The following is a 26,011-nucleotide window of genomic DNA, read 5'->3' on the forward strand; positions in this document are numbered from 1 at the left end:
TTTTGCTGGAGAATTTATCTCCTCTTTGTAATTGTATTCCTTTTTCTTTATTTAAATCAAAAACACACCATTCAGGAAAAAAAAATAAATAAATAAAATAAAAGAAAGAAAAAGAAAGAAAAAATACAACTGCAAATCTTTGATTCCGATGGGATAAAAAGAAATGGTCCAATGACTGATAAGATCCAAGGGTATTTGTAGTAGTATGTATAGTGATTATTTGTGGACACGGTGGCTATAAGATATGGTTTCAGTAACCATGGGGTGATGCCTTTGAGCAACGACTATTTTGATGCCTTTGAGAAAAAGATATATGAAATTTTTATTATATATATATATATGAATAACCACATATAGTTATACAGTATGATTTTCCATCTTGTTGATTTATATATATATATATATATATATATATATATTCTATATGACATGTAATTTGGCTAGCTTACCTTTGCTCCAAAAATAGTATGATTGTGCAGTTTTGTAAGAATTGTGAGTTGTAGCACTCTTGAGGTTTTGATTAGTAGATCTGTTCAATTTTTATAGTAACCATTTCCTTTTCAGGTCAATCAGCCTATACTATAGTGCAATAGCTCACATTGGATCAAAAATGTACATTAGGTTGTCTGTTACTTACAATTGCCGGGATGCAATGTGGTCTTCAAGCTGCTTTTTCGCTAAATTTGCAAATCGAGGAGGCACTGAATTCTGATGTGCAACTTATATATATTGTTCGTATGTTTATATTATTTGTGGTAGAATGTACTAATTTTGATACTAATAATAAAATTAAGATAAATAATATAATTAATATTTACATAAGAAAAAGATAATAAAAATAATTTAATAATAAGTGATAAATATAATGAAAACGGAAAAAATAGTCTTTGTAATGAATTTGTAACAAATTAATATTTTAGGAGATAATTTTTAATTTAAAAGTTATTTACAAAAAAATAATAGTTGAACGGACAATTTACATAAATTTAACTTTAAATAAAATGGCTGATCAGTGTAGATTAGATAAACTCTCTGGTCAATTGAATTGACCTTATCTATTTGAGAAATTATTAGATGGTTCTAGACCATTAACACTTGGTGAACCAATTAAATACAGATTCTTGGATTAAGAAGATGGTCTCATAAGAGTGCATTAATAAATTACAAAGTTTCATGATGGGAGGGTTTACATTGAATTAGTTCACCAAATGTCAAATAGATCACGTCTATTTAATAATTTCTCATTCTAAAGAGTCAATGGGACACACCAACACTGACATGTGAATTTGTCACCCATTTCTTTTCGATCAACGAATATGATGTGAGAAAAAGGTAGTGTGAATAGGAGACAAGTTATTTTTTAATTTTTTTATTATTTTTTTTTTTTTTTTTGACAACAACTACACAAAAACAAACAAACTCTCACACTAAACCCGCAACATCAACTACCAAAAGCTGAGAGATGAAAGGTGGGATCAAATAGAGCACCAGATCCCCCTCCATGTCAACCCTCGAGAGACCAGCTAAAGCATGGGCCACCTTATTACCTCCCCTTGGAACATGTGCTAAAGAAAAAGAAGAGCAAGCGTGCAACTCCTTCCGAAGCTCAGACACCAAAGGTAAGCACTCACCATCACCATATCGCACACCCGCAATAGCTTCCACCACCACTTTAGCATCTGTTTCAAAGCAGACATCATGAAAGTTAAAAAATTTGGCCCAATACACAGCACGAGAAAATGCAAAAGCCTCAACTTGGCACAAACAAGGAAGAGACTGGTTTAAAAATCACTACTTAAAGAACAAATCCATAAGATCTCCGAACAACTACCCCTCCACCGCCTAATAATGAGGCATTTTTAAAACTAGCATCCACGCTACATTTAATTAGACTAGGTGACGGGTGTATCCAACGATCAGAGGACACAAAACAACTTCTAGAAAAATCAAACGACTAGCATTTTTTCTACACACGTAGAAATTCCCACATCCGATCCATTGCTTAGATTAGCCACCACCAAAGGATCCCAAACTTCCTTTTCAAACACCATTTTATTTCTAGCCTTCCAAATGATCCACAAACTAAAAGCAGCCAACCCTCCCACTACCCTGTTATTTTTCATGGAAATCAAATAAGCTCTCAAAACACTCTCCCACCAACCAATAAAAGACAAAGAAGAATGCTGAGAAAAATCCCAGCGAAAAGGAATGAGTTTCCATACCTGGACGGAGTGAGCGCACCAGAAAAAAATGTGAAGAATATCCTCAACCGCCAACCCACATCTCGGGCGCACCGGATCCTGCAAGCAATCTCTTCAAACTAACTCAACCCCTATAGGGTTAGTACTATAGCAACATTTCTAAATAAAATGCTTAACGTTAGAAGCTCCACAACTGACTCCAAAATTGTCTAAACACCCTTGGCCCTTCCTACCGCCTCTCGACCTGCAAATTCGGGCAATAAAGAGAGATAGCCAATTGGTAGGCCGACTTAACAAAAAAATGGCCTGAGGCATCACTATTCCATATTTGAACATCCTCCACTGGCCCATTATATAAAGAGATCTGAGATATACGGTTAATCTCAACAGAAGAAAATAATTGCCACAGTACTTTCATACGCCACTGATTATTATCCTCATCAATAAGCTCAACAACCAACTTAAAAGTTGACCCACCCCTCTGCTTTTCAAAAGGCTTGGAAAAACCTGACACCCATTTATCATTCCAAATGTGAATAGATATCCCATTGCTAATCACCCATTGCAAACCATTCCTCAACAACTCCTGCGCTGACTACTACGCTAATCCAGGATGGATTCAATCCAAGACCTGCATCCACAAAGGAACATGATGGAAAATATCGCACTTTGAATAACTGATAAGCCACTCCACGTTTAGAAATTTGGCAATTCCAAGCGTGCTTTGCCAACAACGCCTATTTAAAAGCTTCTAGGTCTCGAAATCCCAATCCACCCTCTTTTGTGCTTTTACATAATAAATCCCAAGGAGCCCAATGTATTACTTTATCTTTACCAAATTTTCACCACCAAAAAGAGCATACCTGTTGCAATAATTCCATACATAAATGACGAGGAAGGTGAAAAGCATATATAATTAGGTTGGAAGATCATTCAAAACAGCTTGTATTAAAACTTCCTTGCCACCATCTGAGAGTGTAAGTTGCTTCCAAGAAGCCAAGCGATCCTTTATTCGTTGAAGCAAAAACTTAAACACATCATATTTAAACCAACCAATTATCGCAGGCATTCCAATTATAGTAGGCATTCCACGATACTTCGACTGAAACCCTTCCTTAGATAGATCCAATGTTTGACTCAAGGCATGCCGTAACTGCAAAGGCGCGTTCTTAGAGAAAAAAATAGCAGAGTTTTCAAAGTTCACCTTCTGTCCCGAAGCCAACTCATAAGCTAAAAGAATACGCTTTAAAGATCCAATCTCCGACGCAAATACCTGACAAAAAACAACAGAGTCATCCGCCAAAAAAAAAAAACAAAAACAAAAACAAAAACAAAAAAAAAACAAAAAAAACAAAAAAAAAAAAAAAAAAAACAAAAAACAAAAAACAAAAAAACAAAAAAGTGAGAAATAGATGGAGCACCTCGAAAGATTCTCACCTCGGAGATAAGTTTCACCTGCTAAGCTCTCTATATAGCTAAAGACAACGCCTCAGCACATAAAATGAAGAGGTACGATACCTTGGCGCAATCCACGCGATGGCTGGAAAAACCACACTGAAGTGCCATTAAAAACCAAAGAATATGAGACCATTGAGAGACATGAGGATAACATTTTAACCCAATGGTCATTCATTCCCAATTTACGAAGCATACTGAATAAGAAGTCACATTCGATACGATCATATGCTTTACTTATATCAAGCTTAAGCGCCAAAAAAGCCTCTTACCCTTCCTTTTATTTTTTCAAATAATGGAGAATCTCATGTGAAATAAGAACATTGTCAGTAATATGCCTTCCTGCAACAAATGCAGATTGATACTCACTAATAATGTAATCAACCACATATTTCAAACGATTAAACATAACTTTAGCAATAATTCTATAAGTGACATTACAGAAAGAAACAAGCCTATAATGAGTAACTAAAGTAGGTGAGTCAATTTTAGGAATAAGAATAATATTAGTATGATTTAAACAGGAAAGTATATACCCGGTTTGGAAAAAACTAGTTACCGCAGCAACAACATCATTCTTAATAACCTCCCAATATTTCTAATAAAATAGAAGAGTCATACCATCTGGTCTAGGAGCTTTCAACGGTTCCATTCCAAAGACTGCTTCCTTTATTTCCAATTCTGTCAATGGCAACAGTAAAGATTGATTCATTTCTGGTGAGACTCGACACGAAATATGCTGTAAAAATTGGTCAACTTGTTGAGGATGCTGAGTCTGGAATAACCGCTGGAAATAGCGCAGAAAAATAGATCGAATTTTATCATCCTCTTCTTGCCAAACTCCCACTTCATCCGTCACCCTAGAAATTCTATTCTGAGCTCTTCTTCTACGGGTCACTGCATGAAAAAAGCATGAATTTTTATCCCCGAGGTGAAGCCACTGATTCCTAGATTTTTGTTTCCAATAAATCTCCTCTTCCAGCTAACACCGCGATAAATCAGATTCCGCTTGAAGCACCAATGAATGATTATATATCGCCGTCTGTTCTTTAAGAGGTCTAAAATAAGATTTTGCCTTTCTAATGTTAGTTTTAAAATTTGGCTCATTATGCGCCCATTCCACTAAAGCTTTTTTACAGGCTTTCAACTTAGTAGCCCAGCAAAACTGTCGAGATCCTTGTACAAAGTTCTTCCACGAATCTTTAAGCATCAAAATGAAACTGTCGTTTTCCCTTGGGAACAATTGGATCAAGATTTAATACTAACACATGGTGATCTGACCCAACCACTGTAAGATGGGATAAGGGAACCTGTAGAAATATCGAGGTCCACTCTGTAGTTCCCAAAGCTCGATCTAATCTTTCTTGAATATTAGTAGACCCAGAACGGTGATTATTCCACGTAAAAGGATAGCCTATGTATCCAAAATCCCACAAATTACAGTTCTCCAATAAAGAACGGAACTTCTACAGACGCCACCCAGCTTTAATCACCCCCCCCCCCCCCAATATTTTTTAGAAGGGTGAAGAATATCATTAAAGTCACCAATGAGCACCCATTTTGAAGACCAATACTTTGCTAGATTCGCCAAATAATTCCATTGGACAGCACGAATACATTCCATAGGGCTAGCATAAACAACATTGAATGTCCATGGGGGGTTGTGGGGAGAATGAATCATTCCAGTAATTGATGAGCGCTAAATACTGGATATTCGAGTAGCTAAATACGCATATGTCAAGACCTAAAGTGATATATCTATTATGTTTTATACTGATTTATGTTTATTTTTTGTTCTCAGGTGTTTTCCCAAAAAAGTAGTTAAAACCAGGTTTTTATGATGAAAAGAATAATAATGAAATTTACTGCGTCATTGCCGGTTATCCGAAGCAAGCCGGGAGTCAAAATGGTGAATTTTGGAAGAAGCTCAAGCCTCAGTTCTATGGCTTGAGCACAAAAGATAAAAATAAGAAATTCCATCAAGGTAAGAAAGCTCGAGCTATGAATTTCAGACCTCAAGCCCAACTATAGGGTGCTTGAGCCTTTGCCTAAGAGCTTGAGCACATAATGCATTAGAATGTGAAAAGTTGAGTCAAGTCCTAGGACCTTGTGCCAAACAACATGGGATCCTAGCACATATTCAAGAAACTCGAGCCCACAGCCCAAGAGCTCGAGCCTAACACCTTGGGATCGAATACCATAAAGGAGGGATCGAGCACCATCAATAAAAAGACGTTTTGGACAAATTTTGCTCCCAGAGCTAGAGCCCAAGCTTCAAAGCTCGAGCCCAACTCAGAAAGTTCGAGCACAACTACTAAGGGCTCAAGCATTGCTGAAAACTCTGACCTACTTCAGTATTTTGGCATAACTTTTGACTCAAAACTCTATATTGAGCAAACTTAGCGGCTCTGGAAAGAAGACTCGAAGCCCGATGTTTTTGTCTATAATAGCCATCTCGAGATTCGTGCTCTAAATGTGCCAGAACTGCGTTACAACTTCAGAACAAGTTGCTGACAGGTTAAGCTCGAGCCCCGACTCCAGAGCTCAAGCTCTGGCATCCTGGAGGTTAAAAATACATGCAAGAATTACTTAAAATCATCTTTCTTTGTTTCCTTATGGGCCCATTTGTTACCAAAAGCTGTAAAACCAATCTAAAGGGGATTAGGACTTGTTCTCCGCTATAAAAGAAGAGGACACATTAAGGAATTCATCCATTAATCCATCATCTTATTCATCTCTCTCTCACGGCGGCTTTTAGGGTTTTGAAGAAGAAGATTCAAAAAGAGTTTTGGCAGTCCATGGCGATGAAGACCACAACAACACAGATGATATTCTACATCGTCATGAGTAGCTAATTCTTCTCTCAGGGCACTAATGTAACCCGATCTAAGTACTATGGTTTGATTGTTTTAACGTTGGGATATTTTTAATATATTATATTTTTTATTACATGATTATGAGCAATTGAGACAACTCAATTGGATTTCAAAAGTTTTAAATAGTTTCTGAAAAGTTATTACCTTATCTTAGATATAATTGTTCTTAGACTATTCTCACCCCATTCTTGTTGGACGGTATCTGGTGGACCCCTGCAGAACATAAGAATGGAGATCATGTAATAGTGCTCCAATGCTTTTTTTAAATGAATGTTTCCATAGTCTATGCTTAGAAAAGATGGATTGTTTGCAGAATTAGTTAAAGTATGTAGGTGGATAGTCCATGCTAACCGTAGATAGGTTATAGTTAATTGAAATTTATAAAACATCTTTCTTTAAAACTGAATTAAACGAATGTTATTGAGTTCAATTCATTTGAAATATAAATTGTTAAAACCCCAGAGTAGAATAGTTAACTATAGTACAAAGTTCGTGGTGAAGTTAAAGCCTTAAGACTTTTCTCTCTCTGATCCTTTTAGTTTAAATTCAGTTTAATTTTATTTTATGTTCGTGACAACCAATCAATCAATTCAATCAGTTACCTGTAAATCAAGAAATAAATTGGATTAGTTAGAAACAAAGCAAAGAACACTCATCTCCCTGTGGGATCGACACCCTCTATATAGTCTTATCCTATAAAGATTCATACTATTGCGAGTGGTAATTAAACTGACACATCAATTTTTGGCGTCGTTGCCGGGGACTGCGTCACCATTTGTTGAGTTTGAGATTAATTCTAATTTAATTTATAGTTTTAGGACTTTTTGATATCTCACCTTATTTCTTTTTCTTTTCAAGTACAAGAATTAAGGAGAAAGGGCGACGAAAGTTAAGGAGAAGAAGCTACGATTTCAGGACCTTTTGTGAGTTCTTTTCAATTTATTTCTTTACTTGAAAATTTTATTTTTACTTGTTACCATTGAACTTAGCTTAAATTGTTAGGAGAATTCTATAAATCAAACATGGCTAATAATGGTGATAATCCCAATGGCGCATATGTGCCACAAACACCTATTCCTCTACCACAATCACAATTGAGGGATCACTTCATTCCCACCTCATATACATCCCCTTATTGCTTTCAATTTCCATAATCTAATGCAACCCACTTTGAGATCAATCCAACTGTGATCCAAATGCTTCCAACTTTCCATGGGTTTGCTACTGAAGATCCCTATAAACACATAGATGAATTTCTAGAATTGTGTTCCACTACCAAGTTGTCCACTCTCTCTGATGATGCTTTTAGGATGAGACTCTTCCAATTTTCTCTCAAGGATAAAGCTAGGACTTAGTTGCACTCCCTACCTCATAATTTAATAAGCACATGGGACAAGTTACAACAAGAGTTCTTAAAAAAAATACTACATTGTGGGTAAAACCACAAAAATGAGAAAAGAGATCATGGCGTTCTCCCAAATCCTGGATGAACAACTTCATGATACTAGGGAGAGATACAATATTCTGAGAAAGTGTCTATACTATAATATTGCTAAATGGCATTTGCTGCAAATCTTCTATGATGGATTAGATTATCCACATAGGAACATGGTAGATGCTTCTAGTAATGGTGGTTTCCTATATAAGAGCCCAGATGACGCTTGGGAACTGTTTGAGGCCCTAAGTGAAAATAATGTTCAACATGCTTCTTCCTCTAGGTCTAGGTCCACTCCTGGTATCCTTCAAGTTGAAATTTTGTATGAATCATAAAAATCTAGAGAGGTTGCCACTCAAATGGAATTGTTGAATCGAAAGTTTGACCAAGTATTGTTAGCTGTCAGTGCTCTTAGTTCATCTCATCATTCTTCTTTGCCAAAGGAGGTGTGTTCTGTTTGTGCTAGTCCATCCTATTATGCTGACAATTATCCTCTTATGGGTCAATCTTTTGAAAATCCACAAGCACAAACCAATGCTGCATTCTCTAGTTCAGGTTACAATCTAAATTCCAATACATATAACCTTGGCTGGAAAGATCATTCCAGTATATCATGGCAGAATCAAAGCCAAGGCAATATTGTTCCCCAATCTCAGGGGTAACACCATAATTCATCCAATCCTCTACAAAATAATCCTTTTAATCAATCTTCTTTTATCTACTATCCTCCTCAATTTAGGAACCAAGCTAATCCAGATCCTCCTCCTCCTAAGATCTCGTTTGTATTTGTAGAGAATGTAATGGCTGCACTTAGCAACTTTAGTTCCACCACTCAATTGGTACACTCACATTCCCAATCTATAAACAAGCTAGAGGTTCAAGTTGAGAAAATAACAACTGCTCTATCTCGTATAGAGGAAAGAACTCTGCCAAGTCAGCCAATAGCAAATCCAAACAAGCAAACTTACAAGATTGATGAGATTAATCCTTCAAGTACTCGTCATGAGTAAGTTAATGCCATCACTACTTTGAGGAGTGGAAATGTCATTGACAATCAAGTTGAGGAACAAGAGGTAGAAAAAGAGAGGCATAGGATTCCCATTAGTCCTGTTATTCCAAATCCACATCCCACATATGTTCCCTCATATCCTACTCTATCAAGCTCAAAGGAGTTGAAGGTGAGTCACTTCTTCATTTACTCCTAACCTTGAGACAACTTATGAGCCAAGAACACCTTTTTCTGAACGTCTCAAGGGACCCTCTTACTTTGTAAGCAAGGAAAAAAAATCTAAGACATGATGGATGTCTTCAAACAGGTAAAAGTCAATATTCCTCTCCTATATGTTATCAATCAAATCCCTGCCTATGCTAAATTTCTAAAAGACTTGTACACTTAAAAGAGAAAGTCAAAAAGCCAAGTCTCTAAGAAAATCTATCTCACTGAGCAAGTTAGTGCAATCATTCAGCATAGCACTCCTCCTAAGTTCAAAAATCGTGGTGCTCCAACCATTTCGTGCACCATTGGAAACAATGTGATAGACCGAGCACTTCTTGATCTTGGAGCGAGTGTTAATCTTCTTCTTTACTCGGTGTATGAGCAATTAGGCTTGGGATAGCTTAAACCCAGGTCAATGGTGTTGCAACTTGCTAATCGATCTATGAAGCAACCACATGGGATCATTAAAGATGTTCTCATTAAAGTGGATAAGTTTTATTTTGTAGTTGACTTTCTTGTCCTGGATACAGAACCTGTTCACGATCCCAATCAATATACTCTCGTGATCCTCGGTCGTCCATTCTTGGCTACAACAAATGCCAACATTAACTGTAGGACTAGGGCTATGGATATTTCTTTTGGGAACATAAAACTCAAATTAAACATCTTCAATGCCACTCCATATTCCTCAGAGAAAGATGAGTGCTTCTTTATTGATGTCATGGATGAGGATTCAGTCACCATCTTTCCAACAAAAAATCATCCTCCTTTAATTTCGAGTCCTCCTTGTCCTTTTTGTAAGTCTTCTCAAGCTTAAACCACCACCGGATAAGCTTAAGTATTCTTTTTTGGGTCTTGATAGAACCACACTGGTTCCACCTGTTTTGAATTTCATAATCACCCAAAGGATTGGTTTTGGGATAAATGAGGTAGTTGAGTTATTGGATACAAGCTAGGGAGTGACCTAATGTCAAGCTATCAATGTTAAACTTAGCATGCTGCCAAGCTATCGACGTTAAACTAAACACTTGTAGGTTTTTACTTTAGTTTAGTTTGGTTTGATTTGTTTTATTTTTCTTTTTCTTCATTTTATTTTGTTTTCTAGGTTTTTAGTTTATTTGTGTATTTTTCTTTTATCTTTAGATTAGGTTAGTTTAGGTTAGTTTTTTATTAAAAAATAAATAAATAAAAAAATAAAATAAAATTTTGACTTGTGCATAATGATATATATATCTGTTTTACTCCATATAATTGGTACTTTGATGTGTGTTGAAGTGTGATTGTTTTATCAGGTACTAAGGACTAAGTTTGGGAGTGAGAAACCTATTTTTGCCCTTCTATGCTATAATTCATGACCTTTGCTGGTTCTGCGTGTTTGGTAATATATTTCTAACTTTTCATCTGTTTTCACACATTGAGGACAATATGAATCTTAAGTTTGGGGGTAAGGTAGTGTCCTTTAAATTTTTGTTGATGATATGACATGCATAAGGGAATGAATTTTAACTGTTTAAGTATGATTTTGAGTATGTTGATTGTTGTGATGTCCAAATGCAGTGTGATATTGGTTAAAGATGGCCTGTATGCCAAATTCATGCTAAATAGGGATTTTTGAAAATTTTTTATATCAGTTGGTGGCCTGTGGTCCACTTTGTCAGGGTAGTTACAATTTGATGATTCTAATTCCTAGAATACTTCACTTTGCACATGTTCACACTTACATGCATTATGTGGGGGTATAAACTTGAAATCTTATTCTGATTTGTGTTAAATTGAAATGAGCAGGTGAATTAGAAAGAAAAAAAAAATGGTATATATGCAATGAAAAAAAAAAAAAAAAAAGGTTATTCACCAATGTGAAAGAAACAAATGAAAAAAGAGAAAAAAAAAAAAAAAAAAGGGAATGGGTCTGTACCTAAATGGCTTGAGCAATTAAGTCATAAGAGGTGTTTTAACACCTAATGCCCTAAAACCATCTGATTTGGGAGTCATTGGCTGAAAGTTTGTTACATAAGAAGTTTAGGTTGCCTAGATTACTTGAGCAATTAGGTCCATAGGGTTGTTTTAACACCTAATGCCCTAAATCCATCTGGTTTGGGAGTCATTGGCTGAAAACTCATTACATGAGTGATTTAGAAAGCTTAATAGACCTGAGCATTACATAGTACCCTTTCAAAAAAAAAAAAAGTTAAAAAAATAAAGTGATGAATGAAATAAATGCATAACTGTAGAAAATTAGAAAAAATACTTTATGGATCAGAATTTGAAAGGTTTACTTGTGAATTGAAGGATAGCATAAGTTAGATATAACTATGGATAGTAAACCACATGTTTAAAATTGTAAGTTCACTATTAAAAAGGATTTTGAGGATCGAGATTATTAAACATGTGATTAAACTGACATATGGGGACCATAGCTGCTGAAATGTTTTTAAGAGTTGGAGATTTTTCCTATTTAAGATAGTTCTTTATACTTGTTGTAGTGGACTGATTGATGCATTGCTGGGACATTATGATATGAAAACAAGTCTAAATGAGTGTACCATGCAATTAAGGAATTGATTTGAGATGTTTGTGGGTACCATCACTGGAAACCTTCACGAGACTACAACTCGTCTACTAGAGGTAACTTAAGGGTTTAAAGGCTTGTTGCATAAGCTAAATGCAACCATGATTCCCACGAAAGCGGCTTTTTAGTTCAATATTGCTAAGGGACTAGCAATATGTAAGTTTGTGGGCGTGATGAGTGCTGAATATTGTATATTCGAGCCCCAAAATATGCATATGTTAAGACCTAAAGTGATGCATCTATCCTATTTTATACTGATTTATGTTTATTTTATGTTTTCAGGTGTTTTCCCAAAGAAGCAGTTAAAACCAGGCTTTTATGATGAAAAGAATAATAATGAAGTTTACCGCGTTGTTGCAGGTTATCCGAAGCAAGCCGGGAGTCAAAATGGTGAATTTTGGAAGAGTTCAACTTCAGAAGCTCGAGCCTCAATTCTTTGGCTCGAGCATAACAAATAAAAACAAGAAATTCCACCAAGGCAAGAAAGCTCGAGTTTTGAACTCCAGAGCTCGAACCCAACCATAGGGTGCTCGAGCCTTCGCCTAAGAGCTCGAGCACATGATGTATCGGAATGTGAAAAGTTGAGTTAAGTCCCAAGACCTTGTGCTAAGCAACATGAGATCGAGCACATATTCAAGAAGCTCGAGCCCATAGCTCAAGAGCTCGAGCCCAACACCTTAGGATCGAGCACCATGAAGGAGGGATCGAGAACCATCAATAAAAGACATTTTGAACAAATTTTGCTCCCAGAGCTCGAGCCCAAGCTTCGAAGCTCGAGCCCAACTCAGAAAGCTCGAGCACAACGACTCAGGGCTCGAGCATTGTTGAAAACTCTAGACCTACTTCAGTATTTTAGGCATAACTTTTGACTCAAAATTCCAAATTAAGTAAACTCAGTGGCTCTGGAAAGAAGACTCAAAGCCCAATGTTTTTGTTGCTAATATCCATCTTGAGATTTGTGCTCTAAATATGTCAAAATCGCGTTACAACGTCAGAACAAGTTGCTGACAAGTTAAGCTCGAGCACTAACTCCAAAGCTCGAGCTCTGGCATCCTGGAGGTTAAAAATACATACGGGAATTACTTTAAATCATCTCTCTTTGTTTCCTTATGGGCCCATTTGTTACCAAAAGCTGTAAAACCAATTCAAAGGGGATTAGGACTTGTTTTCCCCTATAAAAGAAGAAGAGAAGACACATTAAGGAATTCATCCATCAATCCATTATCTTATTCATCTCTTTCTCACGGCGGCTTTTAGGCTTTTGAAGAAGAAGATCCAAAAGGAGTTTTGGTAGTCTATGACGATGAAGACCACAACAACATAGATGATATTCTGCATCATCATGAGTAGCTAATTCCTCTCTTAGGGCACTGATGTTACTCGATCTAAGTACTATGGTTTGATTGTTTCTAGGATATTTTTAATATATTATATTTTTTATTACAAGATTATGAGCAATTGAGACAACTCAATTAGATTTCAAAATTTTTTTCAAAAGTTTTAATAGTTTATGAAAAGTTATTACCTTGTCTTAGATATAACTGTTCTTAGACTATTCTCACTCCATTCTTGTTGGATGGTATCTAGCGAAGCCCTGCAGGACATAAGAATGAATATCATGTAATGGTGTTCCAATGCTTTTTATAAATGAATGTTTTCATAGTCTATACTTAGGAAAGATGGATTGTTTGCAAAATTAGTTAAAGTAAGTAGGTGGATAGTCTATGCTAACCGCAGATAGGTTATAGTTAATTGAAATTTATAAAACATTTTTCTTTAAAACCGAATTAAACGAATGTGATTGAGTTCAATTCATTTGAAATATAAATTGTTAAAACCCCAGAGTTGAATAGTTAACCATAGTCCGAAGTTCGTGGTGAAGTCAAAGCCCTAACACTTTTCTTTCTCTGATCTCTTTAGTTTAAATTCAGTTTTATTTTATTTTATGTTCGTGACAACCAATCAATCAATTCAATCAGTTACCTGTAAATCAAGAAATAAATTGGATTAGTTAGAAACAAAGTAAAGAACACTCATCTCCCTGTAGGATCGACACCCTCTATATAGTCCTATCCTATAAATATTCGTACTATTACGAGTGGTAATTAAACTGACACATCAGTGATGTGAAACTCATTTGATTCCTTCACTTGCAATTAAACCCAATCCTTCCACCAAAGCACCATCCTTCCCGAGCGCCCAATCGAATCTGACACTCTCTAGTGCTTGTTGTAATACCCCTAAATTTTAAAAGGATAGTCTCGGCATTTTAAGTTTTATTTTATTGTATTTTTATTTATTTATGTGCTTAGTTGCCTGTTTATTTTAATTAATTGATTGTTTGTTTGTTTTAATTGAATTGTTTGTTTAATTGTTAATTTAATTGTATTTTTATTTTCTTTAATTGGATTAAAGTTTAATTGTTAATTTAATTGTCTTTTTATTTTCTTTAATTGGATTAAATTAGTTTTAATTTTTTAAAAGGTTTATTAGTTTATTTAAATGAATTAATTGGATTTAATAAGTGTTATTATTTGTAATGTGAAGTTAGGGTTTTATGTTTTATGACATCGTGGGTTAGCCGACTTAGATAAAGGGTTTTACTATTTTAATTTTTAGTTTCAGTTTCTTTCTCTAAGTATAATTAAATATTAGGTTATGAGAGAAGCCTATATATATATCGTTTTATGTCTACAAGGGTTTTAGAACCCTTGTCCCGTAACTGGAGATAGAGAGAAATAGAGAGGGCTTGAAATGAAAAACAGAGAGAAAGAGTTAGGGGTTTTTGCCATGAACAAAGACTGAACTAAGGAGGGATAGTTGACACTTGCTCGTGGGTTGAACCAGAAGTAAAAGGGGTCGGTGAAAGCAATTAAGGTCACCGAAGTTACTAGAGCAAACGGTTTAAGATTTTGAACTGAAACCTAAAGGTAAGTTCTTATTCTAACTCGTTCCCTTAAATCTATGTTATGTGCATGCCTATGTAACATATCTTATATGCATGTTAATTCAGACTATAAAGAATTTTATTGAATTAATTAACTGAATTTGCTTTAATGAACAAATTGTTTCAGTTTGTGTTTAATTCTTGTTAACGATGCGTACTGGTTGTCAATGAGTTTCTGGATAATCTGGGACATTAACCGAATTCTAGAAAGCTTAATAAAAGCATTACAGAAGCTCTGAACATCGCCGAAGGCGAAGAAGACGAACGAAAATTAGACTACGGCTCTTAAGGGAGAAATAGCCGGCTCCCTAAAGGAAGAAGCCAGCTCCCCCAATGTCAGAGCCGACTCCCACATGGAAGGAGCCGGATCCCAGCTCCTTAGAGCCAGCTCCCAAGGGTGTGAAGCCGGCTCCCATGTGTTTGGAGCAAGCTCTTAACTTTTGAGAGCCTGCTCTCGCCCTGAAACGCACAGAAAGTGTTTTTATGGTCTGTTTGGGATGTCTGGGGTTTTCTTAAGTTGTTTAAATTGCACTAACTGATTTAAATAACTACTATGGACCTATAAAAATACTAGGAAGCATTATTACATTAATGTATTAAGGGATGGAACAACATGAAGTTACAGACTAGCCTGCATGTTGAATATTGTTTTGTTGATTTATTTACTTACTGAAACTTAGCAAATCTTTAGTATATGAGTTAATAATGTTAAATCATATTTCAACATTGTTGTAAGTATAGTGGATTATTTGTAATTAACTATGCTTGGATTGGATTAAATTAATAATTAATTTGTTCTAAACTGTATAAATTTATGGACTGTTTGGAGGATTTAAATGCTTAGCTGTATCTTTGCAATTTACAGGATTGGAACATGATTTTTAGATCTTATAATGAATGCCTAATATGGTCATATATGTATTAAACTTTATTTATGCATGCCTTAAAGTATGGTTGATGAATACTTATTACTGTTTTATCAATTATGCTATTTGGAGAATTATATGCACCGGTATGGGACGGTAGCGTACTAGGGATGGATTAGTTTAAACACTAAGTCCTACATAATTTGGATTGAGGTATGGATTAACCATAAAGATTAAGTCCTACTCATATCGGTGTCAGGTCAACAAACCATTAAATGACATACTTTGGTTTCTGGATGGATTTTTGTACATATGTCAGGTCACTATATCAGATGGATGATATTTTGTATTAGGCTTATACGGACTTTATATATCTATGATTATGGTGCCGTAATATGAGCTTGAGTCTCAGGATCATGGTTAGGGTACGTATATTGCCTATAATAGATAGCTGGATATAGTTGTTGTTCCCTGGTAGGTTTAGGTACACATGACCACGTTATGTGCGATTTGTATGGTATCTTTATTCAGGCTAAGACAGACCTATTGGGCTAGTGAGCGTCCTATAGTGTGTACTTATACATATATGGACTACTTTAGTTATTGTGAGCTATCTGCGTATCGGGTTTCTATATGGATTATAGTAGGATAGAACTTACATGTGGGTCAGGCCCTGACCCACTCTCTTATTTTTCAGGTGTTCGTCGGTTCCAGGCTTAGAGCTTGATCGTGCTGAGTAGATACAGTCACTCATTCCTCTGACTACATAGGACTGCTTTCCATGTTTTGCTTTAGATTTTGTTTTTGTTATTTTCTTTTCAGTTTGGGATTTTATTAGGGGTCCACTAGATGGATTCCCGAGTTGTTTTATTAATGGAGGTTTTGAATTATTGGATTTTGAATATATTATTTTGAGGATTTTTAGTTTAGAATTCTTTTAGCTTTATTAATTATTTCCTTAATTCATTTTTGTATTCCATGTTCAATTACGTATTAATTGTTTGGTATCCCAAGGATCTGTGCTCGAACTTGATCACCCGTGGCTCTAGAATCGAGGGGTATCACAGTTAGTATCAGAGCACTCCAGGTTCAGTGTCTCTAGGATTCTATCATTTATGACTTCCGCGTAGCGTTTTCTCTTGTTTGGAGCTGAAGTTTAGGAGTCATTGTATTCCTTTACGGTTCGATTTAAATCGTACTGATGTCTGTCTTTCTATGTTAACAACATAGTTAATGCTAAAACCAAACGGAACAATCAGCGGCTAAGGGAAGCGGCACGTAGGCAGCAAGACCTCCTACGGCGTGAGCAAATGGAGGAAGAATAGCAATTACTTGGGTTTCAGGATGATGATGGTCAGTTTTACGAAGAGCAGAAGGAAGTTCAGCAGACTCAGGATCCAGGAGGAGATCCAAAGTATCCTCCTTATATCAATGACCTCATTGCTCGGGCTATAGAAGCAGGGGTAACAGCTGCACTCTTGAATCAACCATAGGTTCAGCAGGCACCTATACCAGCACCAGAGGTTCAGACTGATACTTGGGAAAAAGGCTAGGAGTTCTTTCACAAAGGGGAGACCACCTGAGTTCTCAGGCTCCACCGATGCGAAAGCAGCTCACTAGTGGAAACAGGACATTAAGTGACATATTTGCCTGGTTAAGTGCACGGAGGTTTAGAAACAGATATTTACTACCTTCAAGCTAGTTGGAGATGCACTACAGTGGTAGGAGTCAGTTACCACCGAAGAGAAGAGGATGTCATTGACTTCTGATCAGTTTAGTGCACGCTTTGAAGAGAAGTACTTTCGTTATGTAGTTAGGGCAGCTATAAAGACAGAGTTCCTTAATCTGCAACAGGGAAACATGACAGTGGCAGAGTATGAGTAGCAGTTTACATGCTTATCTCTTTTTGCTCCAGAGGAGATGGATAATGAGGAGAAGACGCACAATAGTTTCGTTAAGAGACTGATATGGTCTATTAAGCGAGCTATTATAGGTAGTCTAGCTTGCACTACTTATGCTCAGGTGGCAGACGTCGCTCTACAGTAGTATCCGTTAACCGTAGACTTCAGACAGGCTAAGGGTGAGAAGCGGGGTGATAGGGACTCTGTAAATCAGTCAGCTAAAAAAGGGAATGGTAATGGACACCGATACAATGACAAGGGCAAATTTCAGGAACAACAGTCTTGGAAGAAGCACAATGATGGTTCTGATGCTCATAGGGATGAGGCACCTATTCAAAGGCAGCAAAATGGGGGACCACAGGCAGGACAGGTTCAGCTATAGGCTAACCAACAGAGGAGGCCATTTGGCACTTTCCAGGGTAGTTGCTACACTTGTGGAGAGTATGGTCATACTTCCAGGCAATGTCCTAAAGCAGGACAAGGACAGGAACAGCATGTGCAGCAGGGACAGAGGGCATCGGTACCTTTACCCGCTGCTTAGGTTCCACGGATTCAGGGACAGACATATCCGATATTACCGGCACTGCCACAGCCTCAGGGACAGGTACCACAGCAGTTGCACTACGACAGGGTTTCAACCCCATGCCGTAGGATATTTTGGCACCTTAGGCTGTTGAAGGTATGTATCTTATTCATGAATCATTGGGTCATGTTTTATTTGATACGGGTGCTACGCACTCATTTGTATCTAGATCTTTTGTTGCTTTATCGGGGATGACAACGCGGGTATGCAATAGACCTCAGGGTATTTCTACACGTTTAGGCAATACAGCCATTTTACATGAGAGTGATGGGCCTGTGACATTAGATATTGGTAGACTCGGATTTCTAGCCAATCCATTGGTCCTGGACATGCACATTTATGATGTGATACTTGGGATGGATTGGTTATCTCACTACCATGCCCAAGTTAATCGTTATGATAGGTCTGTTGTCTTTACTATACCTGGTCAGGATATGTACGTCGTCACTATGCCACATTCTAACGGGGTCACTAGCACTAATTTATTCCATATGGAAGAGGAAACAGAGGAGGGGATTACTGTGTCATTGGATAGCATACCAATTGTACAGGACTTTCCAGATGTTTTTCAGGAGATTCTAGGGTTGCCACCTAGTCGCGAGATAGACTTCGTGATTGACTTGGCTCTAGGCACTACGCCTATTGCTAGGGCACCATACAGGATGGCACTAGTGGAGATGAGAGAACTGAGGGATCAGATTCAATAATTACTCAGCCAGGGTTTTATTCGTAGGAGTACTTCACCCTAAGGAGCACTAGTTTTGTTTGTGAAGAAGAAATGATGATTCGCTTCGCCTGTGTATAGATTACAGGGAGTTGAATAAGGTTACTATTCGTAACAAGTACCCTTTGCCAGGATTGATAATCTTTTTGATCAGTTGAAGGGAGTTACATACTTCTCTAAGATTGATCTGCATTATGGATATCATCAACTTCAGGTTAGGGAGCAAGACGTTCTAAGGACAGCGTTTCTCACTAGATATGGTTCTTATGAGTTTCGGGTCATGCCTTTCGGATTGACTAATGCACTAGCAATCTTCATGGATTTAATGAACAGAGTGTTCAAGGCTTACTTGGATCCATTTGTCATCATCTTAATTGATGATATTTTGCCTTATTCTAAGTCAGAGGACGATCATGCCAGACATCTTCGCACAGTGTTGCAGATGCTTCGTGAGCACCAGTTATATGCTAAGTTCGAGAAGTGTGAATTTTGGCAGTGGAAAGTGAAGTTTCTAGGTCACGTGGTGTCAAAAAGGAGAATAGCGGTAGATCTAGCCAAGGTTTCAGCAGCGGTTGAGTGGGGACAGCCTACTTCACCTATTGAGATTCGGAGTTTCCTCGGATTGGCCAGATATTATTGTAGATTCATCCAGGGGTTCTCAAAGATAGCGGGACCACTCACTCACCTGATTAAAAAGGGTGTACGGTTCGTGTGGGATGAACACTGTCAGAAACCTTTTGATGAGCTAAAGCGCAAGTTGACTTCTGCATCGGTTCTGTTTACTCCACAGAGCGAGATTGAGTATCTAATCTGTACAGATGCTTCTTTGTAAGGTCTTGGATGTGTTTTGGTGTAAGAAGAGCGACCGATTTCATATAGATCTCAAAAGCTTAAGCCTCATAAGCTTAATTATCCAACACATGATTTGGAGTTAGCTGTTGTGGTTTTTGCTTTACGCATTTGGAGGCATTATCTGTTGGGAGAATCCTTCAGGTTATTTAGTGATCATAAGAGTCTACAGTATTTGTTCACTCAGCGAGAGTTGAATATGAGACAGCGCTGATGGTTGGAGTTTGTGAAAGACTATCTTTTCTCTATACAGTACCATCCAGGGAAAGCGAATGTGGTGGCAGATGCACTAAGTCCCCGACCCGCAACTAGTCTTTCTACTTTATTCACCACTGAGTGGAATGCTTTAAAGACGGTGGATGAGTTGTCGGATGCTTTCATAGCTTGCATGGTAGTTACACCTTCTATTATTCACAAAGTTTTGAAGGTGTAACTCACGGATCAGCAGTGCATTGACAAAGTTACAAAGATCACTTCTGGGGAGGTCCCATTTTACTATGTTGGGACTGATGGAGGTTTGAGGTACAAGGGACGTTTAGTAGTACCTTCTGCGGACGATTTGGGGAAGGATGTGATGACTGAGACTCACCACTCTGAGTTTTCTGTTCATCCAGGAGGAAACAAAATGTATCAGGATATGAAGTGGCAATTTTTATGGGCAGGTATAAGAAAAGACATTGCTATTTTTGTCTCTCGATGTAGTACTTGTCAGATGGTCAAGATTGATCATCAGAGGCCACCAGGAGCTCTACAGCCACTACCGATACCAGAGTGGAAATAGGAGAGCACATTTATGGATTTCGTGAAGGGATTGCCTAATTCTTTTAAGGAACACAATTCCATTTGGGTCATCGTTGGTAGATTGACTAAATCAGCTCATTTCTTACCTATTCGCACTGACTTCACTTCGGAGCAGTTGGTGAGACTTTACATTTCAGAAATTATGAAGTTACATGGCATTCCGTTGTCTATTATATCGGACAGCGATTCGAGCTTTGTGTCAGGATTTTGGAAGATTTTTCAGCAGGCTTTGGGTACAGAGTTACATCTTAGCATTGCTTATCATCCTCAAACTGATGGACAGACTGAAAGAGTTAATCAAATCATGGAGGATATGCTTCGTTCGTATGTTCTTGATTTCAAGGGCCACTGGGAGAATTATTTTTCACTTGTGGAGTTTGCATATAACAATAGTTTCGAGAAGACTATTGGTATGGTACTGTTTGAGGCATTATATGGCCGACTGTGTCGATCTCCTATTTGTTGGATGGAGGTTGGAGAGAGCAGATTTTTAGGTCTTGAGTTTATTAAGGATAGTTCTAAAAAGATTACTCGTATTCGGGATCGCATGCGCACTACCCAGAGTTGGCAGAAGAGTTATACCGATCGTCGCACTCGTGCTTTGGAGTTTCAGGTTGGGGATCAGGTTCTACTCAAAGTATCTCCTATGAAAGGAGTAATGCGCTTTGGGAAGAAAGGGAAGCTGTCCCCACGGTTTGTTGGTCCATTCATGATTACGGATCGCGTTGGAGCTGTCGCTTATCGGTTGGCATTTCTGGATAATTTGGATCGCGTACACAATGTGTTCCATGTTTCCATGTTGCGAAAATTTCTACGAGATGAGGATCGATATCAGCATATCGATGTTGGGGAGATTGAGTTGCAGCCGGATGCAACATATTTGGAGCCACCGTGTCTTATTGTCGACCGTTGGGATCAAACTCTTCGTAATAAGGTTATTCCTTTGGTGCATGTTCAATGAAGTCACCACAATGAGGCTGTGTCTACTTGGGAATGGGAGGATGTCCTTCGCTCACCGTTTCCTGAAATATTGGAATAAGGTAAGAGCGAATTCCGAGGACAGAATTCCTTTTGTTAGGGGGAAGAAAGTAATACCCTTAAATTTTAAAAGGATAGTCTCGGCATTTTAAGTTTTATTTTATTACATTTTTATTTGTTTATTTGTTTAGTTGCCTATTTATTTTAATTAATTGATTAATTGTTTGTTTTAATTGAATTGTTTGTTTAATTGTTAATTTAATTTTATTTTTATTTTCTTTAATTGGATTAAAGGTTAATTGTTAATTTAATTGTCATTTTTATTTTCTTTAATTGGATTAAATTAGTTTTAATTATTTAAAGGGTTTATTAGTTTATTTAAATGAATTAATTGGATTTAATAAGTGTTATTATTTATAATGTGAAGTTAGGGTTTTATGTTTTATGAAATCGTGGGTTAGCCTACTTAGAGAAAGGGTTTTACTATTTTAATTTTTAGTTTCGGTTTCCTTCTCTAAGTATAGTTAAATATTAGGTCATGAGAGAAGCCTATATATATATCGTTTTGTGTCTATAAGAGTTTTAGAACCTTTTTCCCGTAACTTGAGGTAGAGAGAAACAAAGAGAGCTTGAGAGGAAAAACAGAGAGAAAGAGTTAGGGGTTTTTGCCACGAACAAAGAGTGAACCAAGAAAGGATCGTTGACGCTTGCTCGTGGGTTGAACCAGGAGCAACAGGGGTCAGTGAAAGCAATTAAGGTCGCCGGAGTTACTAGAGCAAACGGTTTAAGGTTTTGAACTGAAACCTAAAGGCAAGTTCTTATTCTAACTCCTTCCCTTAAACCTGTGTTCTGTGCATGCCTAGGTAGGCTCCAGGGTTTAAATTAATGTTAAAACATATCTTATATGCATGTTAATTCAGACTGTAAACAGTTTTATTGAGTTGATTAACTGAATTTGCTTTAATGAACAAATTGTTTCAGTTTGTGTTTAATTCTTGTTAACGATGCGTACTGGTTGTCAACGAGTTTGTAGATAATCTGAGGCATTAACTGAACCCTATAAAGCTTAATAAAAACATTGCAGAGACTCTGAACATCACCGGAGGCGAAGAAGACGAACGAAAATCGAACTACGACTATTAAGGGAGAGAGAGCCGGCTCCCTAAAGGAGGGAGCCAGCTCCCTCAATGTCAGAGCCAGCTCCCACCACATGGAGGGAGCTGGCTCCTAGCTCCTTAGAGCCGGCTCCCAAGGGTGGGGAGCTGGCTCCTATGTGTTTGGAGTAGGCTCTCAACTTTTGAAAGCCTGCTCTCGCCTTGAAACACACAGAAAGTGTTTTTATGGTCTGTTTGGGCTGTCTGGGGCTTTCTTAAGCTTTTTAAATTGCACTAACTGATTTAAATAACTACTATGGACCTATAAAAATACTGGGAAACATTATTACATTAATGTATTAAGGGATGAAGCAACATGAAGTTAAAGAAAAGCCTGCATGTTGAATATTGTTTTGTTGATTTATTTACTTACTAAAACTTAGCAAATCTTTAGTATATGAGTTAATAATGTTTAATCATATTTCAATAGTGTTGTAAGTATAGTGGATTATCTACAATTAACTATGCATAGATTGAATTAAATTGATAATTAATTTGTTGTAAACTGTATAAATTTATGGATTATTTGGAGGATTTAAATGATTACCTGTATCTTAGCAATTTACAAGATTGGAACGTGATTTTTAGGTCTTATAATGAATGCTTAATATGGTCATATATGTATTAAACTTTATTTATGCATGTTTTAGAGTATGATTGATGAGTATTTATTATTATTTTATCATTTATACTATTTGGAGGATTGTATGCACTGGTATGGGACAGTGGCATACTAGGGATGGATTAGTTTAAACACTAAGTCCTACCTAATCTGAATTGAGGTATGGATTAACCATAAAGATTAAGTCCTACTCATATTGGTGTCAGGTCAACAAACCATTGAATGACATACTTTGGTTTCTGGATGGATTTTTGTACATATGTCAGGCTACTGTATCAGATGGATGATATTTTATATTAGGCTTATACGAACTTTATATATCTATAATTATGGTGCTGTGATATGAGCTTAAGTCTTAGAATCATAGTGAGGGTGCGTATATCGCCTAGGATGGATAACTGGACATAGTTGTTGTTCCTTGGTAGGTCTAGGTACACATGACCACGTTATGTGCGATTTGCATAATATCTCTACTCAGGCTGAGACAGACCTATTGGGCTAGTGAGCGTCCTATAGTGTGTACTCATACATATATAGACTACTTTAGTTATTGTGAGTTATCTAGAATGTATCTGCGTATCGGGTTTCTATATGGATTGTAGTAGGATAGAACTTGCATGTGGGCCTAACCCACTCTCTTGTTTTTCAGATGTTCGTCAGTTCCAGGCTTAGAGCTTGATTATGTTAAACAGATACAGTCACTCATTCCTCCGACTATGTAGGACTGTTTTCCATGTTTTGCTTTAGATTTTGTTTCAATTGTTTTCTTTTTAGTTTGGAATTTTATTAGGGGTCCACTAGATGGATTCCTGAGTTGTTTCATTAATGGAGGTTTTGGATTATTGGATTTTAATTATATTATTTTGAGGATTTTTAGTTTAGAATTCTTTCAGCTTTATTAATTATTTCCTTAATTCATTTTTGTATTCTGTATTCAATTACGTATTAATTATTTGGTATCCTTCAGATTTGTGCTCGAACTTGATCATCCGTGACTCTAGAATCGAGGGGTATCACACTTGCACCCAAGAACTTTCTGAATACGAGCAATTCTATTTCTATGATTCTTAGTTTCCAACACCGCCAAAATATCCGGAGACTATAATCGATGGAGAGATTTAAGTTGTTTTACAGTCGCAGGGTTACCCAAACCTTTACAATTCTAAACAAGAATACGTAAATTAGCATTCTGAAAATTACCTGTGACCCAACTGACACTGTAGAGCTGTCCCTGCGCCACCTATGGCGGTCTGTATAGAATAGTAGCACAGGCACTGGCGTCATAGGCTGAGATCAAGGACCATACTACACAGGCACTGGCGTCATAGGCTGAGATCAAGGACCATACTAGGATTCGGGATCGCAGCCGGAACAACATCTCCAAAGGATTAAGAAACTGGACCAACACAACCAGCAACCTGGCCATAATCTGGCCCAAATTTTTGATGTCCTCTTAACCCATCTAGGTCTGCAGCCCTTTGCCCGTCAATAAGCACTCTAGGTCCACTACTACTAGGACAGCCCATTGGCGGCCAAATAAAAGAGGCCCAATAAGAGCCCACTACGTCCTCAGCCATAGGATGTGTGTTTCCAGATTCTTCTACAATGTCAGAAAAAATCCATCCCTCAACAGTAGCCGCCGCAGACCACGAAATCGGCGATAAGGTCTCCGTCCACGATTGATGCCCTCTTTCCATCTCACTAATCCTAGAACAAGAATCCATAAGATTGACAGTCATAGTCCTAGACCACCAAGACTTGGCTTCCTGCAATCAATAGAAATGCTGGACACAGAGAAATTGTTGCGTGCCCATCATTAGATAGGAAATTCGAGAGAACAAAACAACCAGATCGGAAACTCTAGAACCCACAACCGTGACCAGCAACAGGAACCCACAAAACAACCCAATCGGACAACAGAGAAACGTACCCAAAATCAATAGAGAAAAGCTCAACCAAACCAACAATCCGAGTACAAAACAAGGCCCAAAACTCCAAGCAACTAGCATAAAACAGAGGAAAACTGACAAAAAAAGGCCGACCAAGACGGCCATCCATAGATAACTTTGTTAATATGTTTTTGTGGCCTCTAATTCTTTTTCTTTACCTTTCCGTTTGAACTGTTTGGAAGGCTTACTTTATTTGTAATTATGAAAATAATTATGAAAATAATTTTCTTTTTCAAAAAAATAAAAAATTATGTTTTGGTTCAACTTTTTAAATATTATTTTTTGAAAATTCAATTATAAAAATGCCTATTTTCAAAAAATAGTCTTTTATACTTATCTGAAAAGTGTTTTCTATTTTCTGAGTTTATAAGAAGTTTTTTAAAATTACAAATCAGGTAATTTTTTATTTCTAAGTTCCATAGGCTATCAAAAATTAAATAATTCTGGATCCTAGCTAAATAGTGTCATTAAAAAATTATCATCAAGTTTTCTTTTCTCATTGAAATGTCAATAAGTCTACCAAAGAAAATTTTAAGACTAATAGATCATACTTTTAATATACAATTTATTTTTGTATATCTATGTTTAAAATTTAGTTGCTTAATTATATTGTATTATAAGTTTAAATAATAATTAATGTAATTTAAATTCAATTAAAAAATTATTGTGTTTAATACAGAATTTTTATAAATTTAAAATTAATTATTTTATTAAAAAAATAATAAATTGTACTGTTTATCATTTTATTTCAAATTTTGTTTAAATATATATATATATCTATACTGTATATGAAATGTTTGAATCTAAATTTTATATCTAATATTCTAGTTATAGTATAATTAGTGGGTGTTTAGGATTGTTTCTCTACCACTTATAACTTTTAAA

General features: G+C 36.7%; 1 long non-coding RNA gene across 1 annotated transcript; it reads right to left on the minus strand.

The window, feature by feature from the left end:
* Positions 1–899: 899 nt before the first annotated feature.
* LOC132303371 (uncharacterized) lies at positions 900–25,276 on the minus strand. The gene is made up of 3 exons (XR_009481184.1): positions 24,378–25,276; positions 3,639–3,998; positions 900–3,474 (listed from the first exon to the last, which is right to left on the minus strand). It is a non-coding gene; the product is annotated as an uncharacterized LOC132303371 (long non-coding RNA).
* Between the last annotated feature and the right edge of the window lie 735 nt (positions 25,277–26,011).

This window comes from Cornus florida, unplaced genomic scaffold (genome assembly GCF_030987335.1).
Source record: "Cornus florida cultivar Cherokee Brave unplaced genomic scaffold, ASM3098733v1 CherokeeBrave_3.0.0_Hap2_Chr04, whole genome shotgun sequence".
NCBI classification, from domain to species: domain Eukaryota; kingdom Viridiplantae; phylum Streptophyta; class Magnoliopsida; order Cornales; family Cornaceae; genus Cornus; species Cornus florida.